This window comes from Notothenia rossii, assembly GCF_949606895.1.
Source record: "Notothenia rossii genome assembly, chromosome: 7".
NCBI lineage: Eukaryota > Metazoa > Chordata > Actinopteri > Perciformes > Nototheniidae > Notothenia > Notothenia rossii.
In genome coordinates, this window is record NC_136905.1 from 84,613,462 (window position 1) to 84,627,800 (window position 14,339).

Genomic DNA, 14,339 nt, shown 5'->3' on the forward strand with positions numbered 1-14,339 from the left:
GGGGGGGGGACCTAACCTCCTCTTGGGGGGTCCGGAGGTATGCTCCCCCGGGAAGATGTTTTTTTTTTTATATATTGAAGTTAAAAGCATCACTTTGAGAGCAACATGAGGAGATCTATGGATACCTCTCTCAACACCCAGATGAAACAGAACTGGAAACAGATTTTCTTTTTATTTATGGTTATTTTACAAATCACTCTCTTTTTAAACCGTATTCTTGTTTATTAATAACAACTTTTTTTACTGTCATATAGTATTTTATACTATAAGAGAATAGATGAAAATCTATTCTCTTATTTTTGTATAACTATAATGATCATATAAAGGTGTGCCTTTACCTCACTGAGCTGAGGTTAGGAGCTCTCCCCCCGCGGCCGCTTACACAGTCAATTCCAATCTTAATAAAAGCTGTATACGTTTTTTGGGAGTATGATAATATAGGCGTAGTTCTGTTAGTATAAGATAATCAGATGTACTTTTTTGATCCAAAATCGGGAAATTGTGTTATGAAATAAAAAAAGAATATTTTCTTTTAATTTCTAACTTTTTTTTTTTCAATTTTTTTTCAATTTTCAGCGCCCCCCATAGATTGATGCGCCCTTAGAATTCGCCTATACTGCAATCACAGAGCTCCAGTGCTCTGTGATTGGACGAGAGATGATCCAATCACAGAGCTCAAGTGCTCTGTGATTGGACGAGAGATGATCCAATCACAGAGCTCCAGTGCTCTGTCACTTATTTCATAAAATAGATTACTAACATATTTTTATATAAAGGAGAAAATATCATAGATAAGAACAAAAATATACAATAAATATATTACACTTCCAATAAATTCAATAATTCTTTTTATTTTTGCGATACTTTTCAGAATAAATATAAATACCATTTTAACTCTCATTGCAAACAGTTGATTAGTGGAAAGCTTAAAAAACATGAATTCACATTCCCTCCCTCCCCCCCTCTGACATCTCTCCCCTGACCTATCCCCCCTGCCCCAAATGGTCCTGGACTTTAACCCCTCCGCCCCCCCCCCCCCAAACACGCAACCTTATTATAATCAGAACCCACAGAGCAGAAAGAAGGGGGGTTCTTTTTTTCATAAGGACAGAATCTGGGAACGCTTAATGATCCCAAATCCTGTCACAATGCGGGGGAACCCTGAGACACAGGGGAACCCGATGTAGTGCCATGACATTTCATTAAAGTGGACTTCTTATCTTTTCTAATAACTGATCTAATAACTGATCTAATAACTGATCTAATAACTGAACTAATAAATATCCAGACTGAGTATAAGTTTCTCACTCTGACTTGTTCTGATGTCTAGCTCTATTGGTCCTCAGTGATCAGCTGATGTCAGAGCTGCTGAGTCTTCTTCACTTCTTAGTGAGGTAGACTGTGTACGGTGGCGGTTGAAGAAGGCTTTGAACCTGTTCAACCGCGGAGGACTGCTCGTCGTTGTTGAGATCAGAACAGAGCTATGTTCAAACTCATCATCCACCTGCACTGCCCCCTCCTCTTCCTCCACAGCCCCCTCCTCTTCCTCCACAGCCCCCAACGCTTCCTCCAATGCCCCCTCCTCTAACTCCAACTCCTCCTCCCCACATCGTAGCTTCAGCGTCCGGTTCTCCTCTCGCAGGCGGGCGATCTCCACATCCTTCTCCTCTTTCTCCACATGGAGCTTTCTGTTGATCCTCAACAAAGTGGCGATCTCCACATCCTTGTGGTCGGCTAACGGTTCCTTCAGTTCTCTCAGATCCTGGTTCTCCTTCCTCAAGATGTCCATCTCTGCTTTGTGCTTCATCTGCGCCTTGAGGAGATTTCCATATCTCAGGTTCAGGTTCTCCAAGTCGTCCTTCAAGACGTTCCTCTCAGTCTCCATAGAAACCTTTACTTCCTCACAAGGTTCCTTAATGTCCTGGTTCTCCTTTAGCAAAGCCTCTATCTCTCCATCCTTTGCTTCCTCACAAGGTTCCTTCTGTTCTGTGAGATCCTGGTTCTCCTTTAGCAAAGTGTCTATCTCTCCATCCTTTGCTTCCTCACAAGGTTCCTTCTGTTCTGTGAGATCCTGGTTCTCCTTTAGCAAAGTGTCTATTTCTCCATCCTTTGCTTCCTCACAAGGTTCCTTAGGTTCTGTGAGATCCTGGTTCTCCTTTAGCAAAGTGTCTATCTCTCCATCCTTTGCTTCCTCACAAGGTTCCTTAGGTTCTGTGAGATCCTGGTTCTCCTTTAGCAAAGCCTCTATCTCTCCATCCTTTGCTTCCTCACAAGGTTCCTTCTGTTCTGTGAGATCCTGGTTCTCCTTTAGCAAAGCATCTATCTCTCCATCCTTTGCTTCCTCACAAGGTTCCTTCTGTTCTGTGAGATCCTGGTTCTCCTTTAGCAAAGTGTCTATCTCTCCATCCTTTGCTTCCTCACAAGGTTCCTTCTGTTCTGTGAGATCCTGGTTCTCCTTTAGCAAAGCCTCTATCTCTCCATCCTTTGCTTCCTCACAAGGTTCCTTCTGTTCTGTGAGATCCTGGTTCTCCTTTAGCAAAGCCTCTATCTCTCCATCCTTTGCTTCCTCACAAGGTTCCTTCTGTTCTGTGAGATCCTGGTTCTCCTTTAGCAAAGCCTCTATCTCTCCATCCTTTGCTTCCTCACAAGGTTCCTTCTGTTCTGTGAGATCCTGGTTCTCCTTTAGCAAAGTGTCTATCTCTCCATCCTTTGCTTCCTCACAAGGTTCCTTCTGTTCTGTGAGATCCTGGTTCTCCTTTAGCAAAGCCTCTATCTCTCCATCCTTTGCTTCCTCACAAGGTTCCTTAGGTTCTGTGAGATCCTGGTTCTCCTTTAGCAAAGTGTCTATCTCTCCATCCTTTGCTTCCTCACAAGGTTCCTTAGGTTCTGTGAGATCCTGGTTCTCCTTTAGCAAAGTGTCTATCTCTCCATCCTTTGCTTCCTCACAAGGTTCCTTCTGTTCTGTGAGATCCTGGTTCTCCTTTAGCAAAGTGTCTATCTCTCCATCCTTTGCTTCCTCACAAGGTTCCTTCTGTTCTGTGAGATCCTGGTTCTCCTTTAGCAAAGCCTCTATCTCTCCATCCTTTGCTTCCTCACAAGGTTCCTTAGGTTCTGTGAGATCCTGGTTCTCCTTTAGCAAAGTGTCTATCTCTCCATCCTTTGCTTCCTCACAAGGTTCCTTAGGTTCTGTGAGATCCTGGTTCTCCTTTAGCAAAGCCTCTATCTCTCCATCCTTTGCTTCCTCACAAGGTTCCTTAGGTTCTGTGAGATCCTGGTTCTCCTTTAGCAAAGTGTCTATCTCTCCATCCTTTGCTTCCTCACAAGGTTCCTTCTGTTCTGTGAGATCCTGGTTCTCCTTTAGCAAAGTGTCTATCTCTCCATCCTTTGCTTCCTCACAAGGTTCCTTCTGTTCTGGGAGATCCTGGTTCTCCTTTAGCAAAGCATCTATCTCTCCATCCTTTGGTTCCTCACAAGGTTCCTTCTGTTCTGTGAGATCCTGGTTCTCCTTTAGCAACACCTCTATCTCTCCATCCTTTGCTTCCTCACAAGGTTCCTTAGGTTCTGTGAGATCCTGGTTCTCCTTTAGCAAAGCCTCTATCTCTCCATCCTTTGCTTCCTCACAAGGTTCCTTCTGTTCTGTGAGATCCTGGTTCTCCTTTAGCAAAGCCTCTATCTCTCCATCCTTTGCTTCCTCACAAGGTTCCTTCTGTTCTGTGAGATCCTGGTTCTCCTTTAGCAAAGCCTCTATCTCTCCATCCTTTGCTTCCTCACAAGGTTCCTTCTGTTCTGTGAGATCCTGGTTCTCCTTTAGCAAAGCCTCTATCTCTCCATCCTTTGCTTCCTCACAAGGTTCCTTCTGTTCTGTGAGATCATGGTTCTCCTTTAGCAGAGCATCTATCTCTCCATCCTTTGCTTCCTCACAAGGTTCCTTCTGTTCTGTGAGATCCTGGTTCTCCTCTAGCAAAGCCTCTATCTCTCCATCGTTTGCTTCCTCACAAGGTTCCTTCTGTTCTTTGAGATCCTGGTTCTCCTTTAGCAAAGCCTCTATCTCTCCATCCTTTGCTTCCTCACAAGGTTCCTTAGGTTCTGTGAGATCCTGGTTCTCCTTTAGCAAAGCCTCTATCTCTCCATCCTTTGCTTCCTCACAAGGTTCCTTCTGTTCTGTGAGATCCTGGTTCTCCTTTAGCAAAGCCTCTATCTCTCCATCCTTTGCTTCCTCACAAGGTTCCTTCTGTTCTGTGAGATCCTGGTTCTCCTTTAGCAAAGCCTCTATCTCTCCATCCTTTGCTTCCTCACAAGGTTCCTTCTGTTCTGTGAGATCCTGGTCCTCCTTTAGCAAAGCCTCTATCTCTCCATCCTTTGCTTCCTCACAAGGTTCCTTAGGTTCTGTGAGATCCTGGTTCTCCTTTAGCAAAGCCTCTATCTCTCCATCCTTTGCTTCCTCACAAGGTTCCTTAGGTTCTGTGAGATCCTGGTTCTCCTTTAGCAAAGTGTCTATCTCTCCATCCTTTGCTTCCTCACAAGGTTCCTTCTGTTCTGTGAGATCCTGGTTCTCCTTTAGCAAAGCCTCTATCTCTCCCTCCTTTGCTTCCTCACAAGGTTCCTTCTGTTCTGTGAGATGCTGGTTCTCCTTTAGCAAAGCATCTATCTCTCCATCCTTTGCTTCCTCACAAGGTTCCTTCTGTTCTGTGAGATCCTGGTTCTCCTTTAGCAAAGCATCTATCTCTCCATCCTTTGCTTCCTCACAAGGTTCCTTCTGTTCTGTGAGATCCTGGTTCTCCTTTAGCAAAGCCTCTATCTCTCCATCCTTTGCTTCCTCACAAGGTTCCTTCTGTTCTGTGAGATCCTGGTTCTCCTTTAGCAAAGCCTCTATCTCTCCCTCCTTTGCTTCCTCACAAGGTTCCTTCTGTTCTGTGAGATCCTGGTTCTCCTTTAGCAAAGCCTCTATCTCTCCATCCTTTGCTTCCTCACAAGGTTCCTTCTGTTCTGTGAGATCCTGGTTCTCCTTTAGCAAAGCATCTATCTCTCCATCCTTTGCTTCCTCACAAGGTTCCTTCTGTTCTGTGAGATCCTGGTTCTCCTTTAGCAAAGCATCTATCTCTCCATCCTTTGCTTCCTCACAAGGTTCCTTCTGTTCTGTGAGATCCTGGTTCTCCTTTAGCAAAGCCTCTATCTCTCCATCCTTTGCTTCCTCACAAGGTTCCTTCTGTTCTGTGAGATCCTGGTTCTCCTTTAGCAAAGCCTCTATCTCTCCATCCTTTGCTTCCTCACAAGGTTCCTTCTGTTCTGTGAGATCCTGGTTCTCCTTTAGCAAAGCCTCTATCTCTCCATCCTTTGCTTCCTCACAAGGTTCCTTCTGTTCTGTGAGATCCTGGTTCTCCTTTAGCAAAGCCTCTATCTCTCCATCCTTTGCTTCCTCACAAGGTTCCTTCTGTTCTGTGAGATCCTGGTTTTCCTTTAGCAAAGCCTCTATCTCTCCATCCTTTGCTTCCTCACAAGGTTCCTTCTGTTCTGTGAGATCCTGGTTCTCCTTTAGCAAAGCTTCTATCTCTCCATCCGTTGCTTCCTCACAAGGTTCCTTCTGTTCTGTGAGATCCTGGTTCTCCTTTAGCAAAGCCTCTATCTCTCCATCCTTTGCTTCCTCACAAGGTTCCTTCTGTTCTGTGAGATCCTGGTTCTCCTTTAGCAAAGCTTCTATCTCTCCATCCGTTGCTTCCTCACAAGGTTCCTTCTGTTCTGTGAGATCCTGGTTCTCCTTTAGCAAAGCCTCTATCTCTCCATCCTTTGCTTCCTCACAAGGTTCCTTCTGTTCTGTGAGATCCTGGTTCTCCTTTAGCAAAGCATCTATCTCTCCATCCTTTGCTTCCTCACAAGGTTCCTTCTGTTCTGTGAGATCCTGGTTCTCCTTTAGCAAAGCCTCTATCTCTCCATCCTTTGCTTCCTCACAAGGTTCCTTCTGTTCTGTGAGATCCTGGTTCTCCTCTAGCAAAGCCTCTATCTCTCCATCCTTTGCTTCCTCACAAGGTTCCCTATGTTCTGTGAGATCCTTGTTCTCCTTTAGCAACACCTCTATCTCTCCATCCTTTGCTTCCTCACAAGGTTCCTTCTGTTCTGTGAGATCCTGGTTCTCCTTTAGCAAAGCCTCTATCTCTCCATCCTTTGCTTCCTCACAAGGTTCCTTCTGTTCTGTGAGATCCTGGTTCTCCTTTAGCAGAGCATCTGTCTCTCCATCCTTTGCTTCCTCACAAGGTTCCTTCTGTTCTGTGAGATCCTGGTTCTCCTTTAACAAAGCCTCTATCTCTCCATCCTTTGCTTCCTCACAAGGTTCCTTAGGTTCTGTGAGATCCTGGTTCTCCTTTAGCAAAGCATCTATCTCTCCATCCTTTGCTTCCTCACAAGGTTCCTTCTGTTCTGTGAGATCCTTGTTCTCCTTTAGCAAAGCCTCTATCTCTCCATCCTTTGCTTCCTCACAAGGTTCCTTAGCTTCTGTGAGATCCTGGTTCTCCTTTAGCAAAGCCTCTATCTCTCCATCCTTTGCTTCCTCACAAGGTTCCTTCTGTTCTGTGAGATCCTGGTTCTCCTTTAGCAAAGCCTCTATATCTCCATCCTTTGCTTCCTCACAAGGTTCCTTCTGTTCTGTGAGATCCTGGTTCTCCTTTAGCAAAGCCTCTATCTCTCCATCCTTTGCTTCCTCACAAGGTTCCTTCTGTTCTGTGAGATCCTGGTTCTCCTTTAGCAAAGCCTCTATCTCTCCATCCTTTGCTTCCTCACAAGGTTCCTTCTGTTCTGTGAGATCCTGGTTCTCCTTTAGCAAAGCCTCTATCTCTCCATCCTTTGCTTCCTCACAAGGTTCCTTCTGTTCTGTGAGATCCTGGTTCTCCTTTAGCAAAGCCTCTATCTCTCCATCCTTTGCTTCCTCACAAGGTTCCTTCTGTTCTGTGAGATCCTGGTTCTCCTCTAGCAAAGCCTCTATCTCTCCATCCTTTGCTTCCTCACAAGGTTCTTTAGGTTCTGTGAGATCCTGGTTCTCCTTTAGCAAAGCCTCTATCTCTCCATCCTTTGCTTCCTCACAAGGTTCTTTAGGTTCTATGAGATGCTGGTTCTCCTCTAGCAAAGCGTCTATCTCTCTTTTGGTCTTTTGGCACCACTTGAGGAGCTTTAAGTATTTCATGTTCAGCTCCTCATTGGTTAAGACTCTCTTCTCCTCCTTCAGGTCTTCCTCCTCCGTCTGAGAGGCCTGCTCCTGCATCTTCTCCTCCTTCTTTCTTCTTAAACTCCTCTCCAGTTCCAGCTTCCCGTCCTGAACCTGTTTCTTCAGAAGCTGGATCATAAAATCATGCGCTTTGCAGCCCTTTAGTTTCAGTGGACGCTGATCTTTCCTCAGAGGAACATCTGAAGAACTGACCGCCAGCTGCTCTCTGTTGTCCTCCATCTCTGTGAATGAGCTGCTGTTTAGCTAACAGGGGCTAAATGTCCTTATTGGACTTTAAGGTCTGAATTGACTAAGTGTTGTTCACCTGTGAAGATGACCTGACTAAACTATACGTGCAAGTATCCTAATGTTCACTGACCACAAACCCTGTTTCTGCTGCTCATGCTGTGATGACCTGTCTCTTGACTCTCGCAGACTCTGAGATCAAAGCCTTTGAGGTCATCCGTCTGAAGGTTCCATCTCAGAGACCAAAGCCAGAGATGAGGTCATCAGGTTCCATCTCAGAGACCAAAGCCAGAGATGAGGTCATCAGGTTCCATCTCAGAGACCAAAGCCAGAGATGAGGTCATCAGGTTCCATCTCAGAGACCAAAGCAAGAGATGAGGTCATCAGTCTGAAAGTTCCATTCTAGATAAGGAGTGATTGACAGCAGTTGACCGTGCTGTTGCCTGGCAACGCAGTTCTGTTCCAATCCTATTAAGAAAAGCAAACATCAATAAAAAATACTTTATTGATCTCAAAAACACAGGAAGTTAAAGTACTGAGCCAGGCCCGGTTCTACAGGGGTGCATAGGCATGCATTGCACCCTCAGTTGAATGTTATGCACCCTCTATTCAAAAAAGAGAAGGGATCGAAAAATATTATACAATATAAAAAAAATTGTGTCAGGTGCGCGTGACCTGCGCCGCTGTGCGAGCATCATTTCCAAAGTGCTTCCACAGCAGTGACACAGTGTGGATAATCACGGATATACGAAAATGGTTAAAGCAACATCACTAAACGCCAGCACCACTGCATCTACTGCAGACAGTAGCAACAGGTCAGATGGGGACATCACGTTACCCTCCATTGTGGACACTAGCTTACTCCCGCCTGACTCCCCGCCCCCGGAGCAGCAGTCTTTGTCGCCCGAAACAACGCCACCTCTCGGAGGCCCGCGGGTGCCAGGGGACCTCTGCAAAACAGAACCTGCCCAGGTATATCTAAACAAGTGCCCGCCTGTACAGTGGGGGAAGGCGTCATTTTGCAGCTTGTGGTATACAAATAGACAAGGGCTAGAATATTCATGTGGAGATAGTGCCATGCCTGTAGAAATGTTGGGTCAAATAATGCATACAATAGCACAGATGCCTTCACCACGAATGGCTACAAAAAGATCTCATATCCCAAGCTTATCAACGAGCTGATGCTGCAGCTGAAATGTTCTCCAGGTCACAAAGTCAACCTCACATGATGATGTGATCCAGTTTTCAAGCACAGTAGATATTCTCTTCCCAGAGTATATGATGGGACCAAGGTGATGATGTAGTACATGGTTTTAATAATACTTTTGCCTTTCAATTTTTGACATTTCGAACCATGAGCTGGTTCAAATCATATGTGCCTTGATTTACAATATGTTCTCAATTGTTTTATCAGTACAGTTTTGAAGCTTTTGGGCTTTTCTTTGCCACAGTCCACTTTGGACTATATGAAATATTTCAGGATTGCACTTTTAAAGGTCCCATGTCGTGGCCATTTCTACTGATCATAGTTCCATTGTTGAGGTCTACTAGAATAGATTTACATTGTTCAATGTTCCAAACTCACATTGGGTTCTCATCCAGCATCTCTGTATAGCATGTGTATTCACTCTCTGTCCTACACGGCTTGCTCCTGCCCCCCCCCCCCCCCCCCCCCCCTTGATAGCATGACATGGGACCTTTAACAAACTTGACATGTTCTCACTTGCTTGGTTTCAAAAGATAACAAATGCCATAATCTGTTCATTGGGGACCATAACATCAATGCTATTTTCATTGCTGTTGCCGGCCACTATTTCTCATATAAACCTACTACTTCTGCACCCCCTGTAATCTCAGAGGCACCCCGAGTCATTTTGTTCTGGAACCGGCCCTGAACTGAGCGTTAGAGAACATTGATATATTTCTTAATGGGGGGTTTGAGATAAAGATAGGATAAGATAAGGTAAGAAGTACTTTATTGATCCCAATCTGGGAAATGTTTGCGTTGCAGCAGCATACAAACACATGGGATTGCACATTAGATAAATTAAAAGACTAGAAATAAACAATCCAGAATGTAAACATCTAAAAAAAAATAGCATTAATAAAGTAGAAAATGTACAGGATTTGAGGTGTTCTTTTATTTGTGTTAATTTGATGTTGTTGTGAGGGATTGAGAAGGTGAACTGTGGGTATGTCCCTCTGGAGCCGACAGGTGGCGGCGATGCGCCATTACACTGCATCCTAACCGCCCCGAAGAACAAGAAAGGATGTGGAGTTTGAAACTCGAGGAAGCCGCTAATATTTACATATGAGCAGCGACTTTATTTAACTCTAAAACCGACCGAAAATAAAGGAAAACGCCTGAGGGACATGGAGGCAGCTTCTACTAAAGGTAAAAGGAGAGTGTGTGTGTCGGTACGGGTAGTTAGCTGGTTGCTAAGCTAACTGTTATAGTTTGTTGTGATGCTTCGTTAGCTTTGATGCTAACTGAAGCTAAACTAGTCCCTACAAGTCTTTGAGCTTAAATATAATTTATTTCTGTCGGTTTTGTGAGAGTTAACCTTCCTGTCATGTTCTTTCTATGTTGTTTAATGATGTGCTCCCGGGTCCATCCTTACATCCCAGCTATCCATACATGTATTATGTCCTAATGTTGTGTTGATATTGTTTGTATTGCGAATATTGCCTGAAAGTACACAACTCATTTTATAATAATACATTTGAAAAAGCAGAATGAACGGATTATTTTGACTATCACCGAATACTTAATGTCAGAGAAACCCAGTGGTGTAAAGTAACTAAGTACATTTACTCCTGCACTTAAGTACTTTTGAGGTACTTACACTGAACTTGAATATTTACATGTTATGCTACTGTGTACTTCTACTCTACTACATTTATTTAATACCTTTAGTTACTTTACAGTCCTCTCCTGCTGGTGTTAGTGTTTTAATTTATGAAAATAATCACAAATTAACAGAAATAAATGGGTTATTCTCTTAAAGTTCCACCTGGAGTAAATCCACCAGCTACCCTGCAGCATAGAGCCAAACATTTCAAGTGCTGCTCAACTGGCTTTAGATAAGCCAGCCCTTTGTTACACTGAACAAAAATATAAATGCAACACTTTTGTTTTTGCTCCCATTTTTCATGAGATGAACTCAGCACCTGTGAGGGGGGATGGATTATCTCGGCAAAGGAGAAGTGCTCACTATCACAGATTCTTTCAGATTTGTGAACAATATTTGAGAGAAATGGTTATTTTTTGTATATAGAAAATGTTTTAGATCTTTGAGTTCATCTCATGAAAAATGGGAGCAAAAACAAAAGCCTTGCGTTTATATTTTTGTTCAGTGTAGTTTATATATATATATATATATATATATATACATATATATATATTTTTTTTTGTTTGGTGTAGTATATATATATATATATATTTTTTTTTTTTGTTCAGTGTAGTATATATATATATATATATATATATATTTTTTTTTTTACAAGTCTTTTTATTTCCTTATAGTGTACAATAATCGATGCCATTTCATATATTGTAATATCACAGTACACTCACTACACTCCCCCTCCCTCCCTCCACCCGCACATGCCCACACTGACGAAACCAAAAACATTTATAAAAAAAAAAAAAAAAAATGCTTATCAATATAACTTAAACAACAGAGCCATGAAAATAAACATAACACGGAAAGAAAATAAAAAATTATAAGCCCACATCAAAGTAAAACAAACGAATAATTATACAATTAATTATACAATACAGAGACAATGACAACACAACTAGTAAGTATTTCCGGCCGTCAGGAAAACTAGCCACAGAATGCACCATTCCATCACTGCTCATATCTCAGATATATTTTCAAATATGGAAACCATGGCAACCACAGAGCTTGAAAGATATTTCCATGATTATATTTTTCCAAAGTCATTTTCTCAAAGTAAAAAGTAGTAAAGAGATTTATTAAAACATGCTTGAACCCTGACAACTAAAAGAGAAATGCGTCTTTGAACACACACACACACACACACACACACACACACACACACACACACACACACACACACACACACACACACACTCATTTTTCAGATATTTACAACTAACTTCTGTATTACTGTATGCATGCATGTCTTAGTTGAATACTGGATTCTGATTGGTCTATTGGGACATTTCAGAGGTCAATATGAGTGTAAACAGTGTTTGTGTCTTCAGGTGAGGAACGAGCCGAGGAACGTGGTGGTTTCTGCAGAGTTCATCAGTCGGGTCAAAGGAGTCTCTCTGCAGACGGTGATGGACGTCACCACGCAGAACGCTCTCAGACTCTTCCCCAAGATAACGTCCAAACTCAGACCCTGAAACACACCCTAAACATCTAGTGTAATGTCATGCAGTATGTAATCAGACCAGGTGGAAGAAGAAGGACATGTCAGCTCCTCAAACCTGGACTGTTTGACGGTAGTTGAGATAGAAGGGGACAGTGGGCTAAGGGGTTCTTACTTTTAGATGGTACATTTACTAGAAAGAAACTCATATTCAACATATTTCCCCCAAAAGGTTGTGCATATTCTCAAAACAAATAAAAAAGGTTATTGTACAGTAAGATACATTTACACCCAAAAACTTGGATATACTTCAACATTTAGGTAGTAAATATATGGGGGGAATCATGGAGAGAAAATTGTTTTTAACTTTTGGTTTAAATTCACCAATTTTTTCAACTTTCAACTTTAATTTCTAAAATCGTGGTCTGGATATATCTCCCCTCCCCCAGCTTCATTACAAATGTTTTACCAGCACTGTCCCTGATGCTCTACTGCATAATGTATAAAAACACAACAGTGTGTGTGAACTGTGTACTTTAAAGATATGTCTTTATCTCCATCTCTATTTCTTAAATAAAGGAAGAAGAGGTCAAACTTAAAAACACACGCTTGGAGTTTTTAATGTGCGTTCACACACTTTGTCCCTAAATATGAAACTTATAAAAAATATAATTACTTGATGTAAGTCCACTTGTTGCTGAACTGGATGAGCATTTCCAACATCGATGTCGTGCTTTAACACATTAGTGCTCGATGGCACATCAGCAAATAGGGTCGGGTGAGCATGAACCGAGCCGGCTTCGTCGCCTCTCTGGCTTTCTGGAAGATACACCAGGTTAGACTCTAAGCTCAACATAAACTCAGAGTTCGATAACCTACCACACTGCTGACCACCAGGGGGCACTATCAAATCATCCTCAACCATCGACACCGCCCAGGCTAGGGAAGTGGCCACGCTGGGAACAGCAGTCCCCACAATGCCTTGCTGCTCCCCCTGGAAGCTTCCCTGGCATGATAGGACTTAAGCATGTTAACATGGCACAACCTTGTTTTCCTCCTACGCTCAGGTGTGTCAATGATATAGTTAGTGTCAGACACTTGCCTTACAACCACATACGGACCTGAGAAACGCGCAGATCCGGGTGGTGTTGATAGTGAGGGTAGTCAGTCACTTTTTTGACAAGACAGTAGTGACGTGTGTTGTTGTGAGAGTCTGCGAGACCAGAGATGTAGTTCATTCAGCGTTTCACACAAAGTGTTACTTCACAGTTTTACGACACATTTTTATTTTTTGTACTTGCAAAATTATCTTTTAAATTGAGAAACATCATATGTGTAATTCGTGACACGTCCTAAAACCCTGAAGGAAGCTGCTGGTTCCCTCGACAACAAAGCAATGGGTTTAGGAAAATAGCTGGAAATAAGATCTGTGGAAAAGTAACCTGTTTGATGAATGCACGTTTTGTTCAGCCGGATAATCTCCACATGTCTACCCTACTTTTATAATGTTCGAATCATAAATCTATAGATCATAAATCTATCGATTAGATTTATGATTCAAAAATTATTATTACTCTTTTTGTTCGTGGGAAGGGGGGGTCAGAGGGCCTGGACATAAAAGTCACGGCTCGCCACTGTTAAAAACAACAGGCCCTAAACTGTAAATGAATCCAAACCAAAACATAAACATGTTATAAACTCCTCTCTGTCAGCAGGTATTGATTATTCACTTCCCAGCAGACAGCTTTTGAATCATTATGGGATGTGTGTTGCATTATGGGATATGTGGTTCTTCTAGCCGCGGGCGGGGAACGTGGATCTGCAGACGGACGCCACGCTGCAGGTGGACATCTCCGACGCCCTGAGTGAGAGAGACATGGTCAAGTTCACTGTGTGTGTGTGCAGGGCCGGCCCTGACCAATTTGCTGCCCTAGGCAACATTTTAGCTGGCGCCCCCCCCCCCCCCCCCCAAATGCAGACACTCACTATGACTCGCGCATGCATCCATGGTTGTGGCATGACCACCAAAACAGAAAAATATGGATACAAGATGTGTGCAAATGTATTTAGTATCCTATCCATTTGAACATGATTTAAGTGGGGGGGGACCTAACCTCCTCTTGGGGGGTCCGGAGGTATGCTCCCCCGGGAAGATGTTTTTTTTTTTATATATTGAAGTTAAAAGCATCACTTTGAGAGCAACATGAGGAGATCTATGGATACCTCTCTCAACACCCAGATGAAACAGAACTGTAAACAGATTTTCTTTTTATTTATGGTTATTTTACAAATCACTCTCTTTTTAAACCGTATTCTTGTTTATTAATAACAACTTTTTTTACTGTCATATAGTATTTTATACTATAAGAGAATAGATGAAAATCTATTCTCTTATTTTTTTATAACTATAATGATCATATAAAGGTGTGCCTTTACCTCACTGAGCTGAGGTTAGGAGCTCTCCCCCCGCGGCCGCTTACACAGGAAATTCCAATCTTAATAAAAGCTGTATACGTTTTTTGGGAGTATGATAATATAGGCGTAGTTCTGTTAGTAT